Source organism: Lactuca sativa, chromosome 8, assembly GCF_002870075.4.
Source record: "Lactuca sativa cultivar Salinas chromosome 8, Lsat_Salinas_v11, whole genome shotgun sequence".
NCBI lineage: Eukaryota > Viridiplantae > Streptophyta > Magnoliopsida > Asterales > Asteraceae > Lactuca > Lactuca sativa.
The window spans coordinates 112,520,522-112,524,383 of record NC_056630.2 but is presented as its reverse complement, the minus strand read 5'-3'; the positions used below and the strand labels follow the sequence as shown (position 1 = coordinate 112,524,383).

Here is a 3,862-nt window from a genome sequence, read left to right as displayed (position 1 = left end):
AAGAAGTTTTTTTATTGTAAATACACAAAGTTCTTACAAAAAGAATTGTGTGCATGTGTTTTACAACATTAACATGTTTTTAAGAGAAAATTTTAAAATAATGTCAAAAAAAAGTTGTAGAAACGAACTTTTAATGTAGTTAAAAAGATGTATGGTCAATTTACCTCCACACACGACGAGAAACTGCAATATGTTTTTACACACATTGAGGTCTATATCTCCAGAATGCCTCCGTAGTTATTGTCACAATAATCAACATAATAGTGTAAATCATTAAATGTTAATAATTTTTTTACAAGAAACTATATTGAATGAAAACAGAAGGATGTACTGATCATTTCGAAACCATAAACAATCAAAAAACTATGGCTATACCTTTGAATAGAAACATCGCTGGCCTTTTACAAGATCTTTGCATGATTTAGTAACATCTGTTAATAGATCAGTGGGCTAATTAGCATGTCATAAACCTCATTCTAGCATTTGCATTGTCTTTTACAAATGGCTGGTTTTAGTATGTTCTTCTCCCTTTGTTCCCAATCAAATTAAACAGCAAATTTACAAATAAAATAGTCATTAGTACTAATCTTAAGTTCAGCGATATCAAATACACCAATGATGAAAATTGAAGAAAGATTATGATGTTATATTCAACTCTTCATGAATAATTGACATCAACAAAATTAAAATTATTATCAAAATCATTAGTATTCCATAAAGAGTGAAAGAGAACATTTCAAAGAATCCGGTTCAAAAATAGAGAAAGGGATATCGTTCTTCATGTTCAGGCTAGATCGAATCTCAGATATTTCGATTTATATCCTCTTCTTTACCTTATCTAAAACAAATTATCTTACACTTAAGCAAACATTATTTTAGGCATTTTATTGAACACCTGGGATACTTGTCTTGTAATCTGCCAAATATAACAAATCCAAGATTATTAAATCCAAAAAATGACTAAAAAGGCATAAATAAATCCATAGACTCACCACTTACAGTTTACACCTCATCTTGATTTCTCTTGGCCTAATCTCGTCCTATATTTCCTGGTCTTATTGGGTGCTTTCTAGTACCGATATCGCCATATATGTTTTGGTTGAAAAAACGAAATGAGAAATTCAAGAAAAAGAAGAAGAGTTGGATCAGATTCAAGATCAAAATCTTATTAATCAAAATATACAGTCTTTACAGTTTTGGTTTTGTTAAAATGTTCTAGTAATGATACATCTTGAAATATACAAAACAAAAAAGAATAGTAAGTCCAGAGTTTCACCTTCTTATTTGAAGGATCCCAAATATGCACAAAGATAACTTGCTTTTTCTACTCCTCTATCACGACATAAAAATGATGTATTTTCCTCAATCTTCAATACCTTTAACACTCACATATCTCCTTACAAATAATACCCAAACATAAGCAAGATGGTTAAATCCAAGCACAAAACCAAATAGATCATACGGTTCTTATGAAAAATCGAAACCAAAATCTTGTTCTTATCAAAAATCCAAACCAAATAATATAGAGATTATGAAGAAATTCGAGAAAATGGAAAAAATTTACCTTTTTAGAAAAAGAAACGTAGGCTGAGCATGGGTTTGAAGTTGTTAACCGCGGTGAAGCAACATATGAAAACATGCAAAAACTAGATGAAAGAGGGTAGAGGTGAGAGTGGTACTTTAGGTAGCGTTTTACCAGGAGATTGGAGATGTATACACCAACGAGATCTCGACCTACACCTTCTGATAGCAAAAAAAATCTTTTTAGCTCTCTATGGCGGTTGAATACCACTGTGATTCATCCTCTACTTCTTATTCTCATCAACATACGTCGTATATATGGATATTAAATTATGGGAACAACGAATATGGATTGAGAAAATGGGTAGGTCAAAAAAGAAGGAAAAGACCAAGCCGAAGGGAAAGAAAAAGGGATCGATTAGTGACCAAATTGAAAATCGCTATCGTTAAACCTTAGTAGCATCAGAAGCCCTAGCTTTCAAAAGAGAGATTGTGAACATCGATAACATACAAAACAAAATAAAATCAGAAAAAATGAAAATATAAGCATACCTCCCCCGTGTTCCTTTCTTCCTTTCGAAACCTTGCTCTACAAAAATCATTTGTCATTTCAAGTGGGCGGTTATATATATATATATATATATATATATATATATATATATATATATATATATATATATATATATATATATATATATATATATATATATATATATATATATATATATATATATATACGGGAAACATCAAATAGAAAATGCATAAACCTAGAAAAATCAATTAAAATACATAGAAAAAAATCCTTTGAGATATTTTTTTTACTTTACAAACCTAAAAATTGTAGCTTTTTACACTAATTCGCTGAAAAAAATTATTAATTTTTTTTTTCAGCGATTTTGAATAAAAGTTTCAATTTTTAGGTTTGTAAAGTCATAAAAAAGATTAGATATCTCAAAGTATTTTTTATATATTTCTAGGGTTTTTAGGTTTATTTTAGGTTTATGTATTTTCTATTGATGTTGTTTCCCTCTCTCTCTCTCTCTCTCTCTCTATATATATATATATATATATATATATATATATATATATATATATATATATATATATATATATATATATGTATGTATATTTGCAATACAACACCTTTGACTAAGGAGGGTTTTCCACATTTTCCATGATATGGGAGCTAGCGTTTCCAACCTATCTCCATGCTATGTACGACTCTAGGAAAATTCTCTAATTGGCGATTTTTTCCCTTTGTTGTCTTACGTTGCCCTTCACTAGAAAAAACTTCAATCACAAGCCTCCTTCTTCCTGCTCTGGCTTCATCTTTTTGTTGCTTTCTTCCTGTTCAACATAACATGAACTGTAGATCACAACTGATACAGTTACAGGTATTCAACATTATGCTTTTTCTTCATATTTAGGTGACCTCATCAGTTTTTAAGCTGTTGTTTGGCTTGCATTAGATATATTATTCAACTTGTAAAACTCAATCGAACTCATCTTGATCGTATATAGTGTGAGGTAATCAACTATGTCCACATGTGTGTTCATTAAAAGAGGTGACACTATTGGTGACCTCTATCCTATAGTCTCTTCTTCTGCTCCCTTATTGTCTGCCACTAGTTGCGTTGCATTTACCTTACCAAGTTGGCATCAACGTCTTAGACATCCTGACACTTTTGTTTTGCAATTTTTACATTCCTCTAAACTTATTTCTAATGCTACTAATAAACTTCTCACCCGTTGTGCTTGTTATCTCGTGAAGCACGGTCGTTTATTATTTTATGCTTCTCAAACTAGAAATTCTTGCATGTTTGAATTGGTCCATTCTAAATTATGGACATCCCATGTAACTAGTATAAGTTCTTTAAGATATTATGTTCTATTCTTGGATGATTTCATACATTTTTTAGAGGTCTTTCCTTTTTGCTCTAAATCTGATGTGTTTGTTATCTTCTCCAACTTTCATACTTATGTTAAAACTCAATTTAAATCAGAAATTTATCTTTTTTAGTATGATAATGGTCGTGAATATAACAACCATTAACAACATTATTCGTAAGTTTCTGTTTCAAGCCTCCCTTCCCTCCAAGTTTTAGGTTGAAGCTCTAATAACTGTTGTTCACACTCTTAATCTTCTCCCCACCACTACTCTTTCCTTCCGCACTCTCTTTAAGCTTCTCTTTGGCTCATTTCCACCTTCGATCATCTTCGTGTATTCGAATGTATCTGTTATCCAAATCAATCCTCCACCGCTCAACACAAATTATCCCCTCACTCTCCTGCTTGCATTTACCTTGGTCCATCACCTGATCATCACGAAATATCATTGTCT

The 3,862-nt window shown here is 31.0% G+C and overlaps 1 long non-coding RNA gene across 6 annotated transcripts; it reads right to left on the bottom strand.

Moving 5' to 3' along the window:
• Window positions 1–665: 665 nt before the first annotated feature.
• LOC111880354 (uncharacterized) lies at window positions 666–2,137 on the bottom strand. Of its 6 annotated transcripts, none has more exons than XR_006186127.2 (3): window positions 2,074–2,137; window positions 993–1,743; window positions 666–916 (listed from the first exon to the last, which is right to left on the bottom strand). It is a non-coding gene; the product is annotated as an uncharacterized LOC111880354 (long non-coding RNA). The 6 variants fall into 6 exon arrangements; XR_002846452.3 differs by having other exon boundaries at window positions 993–1,992; window positions 2,074–2,136; XR_006186126.2 differs by lacking the exon at window positions 2,074–2,137 and having other exon boundaries at window positions 993–1,396; window positions 1,565–2,067.
• Window positions 2,138–3,862: the final 1,725 nt, after the last annotated feature.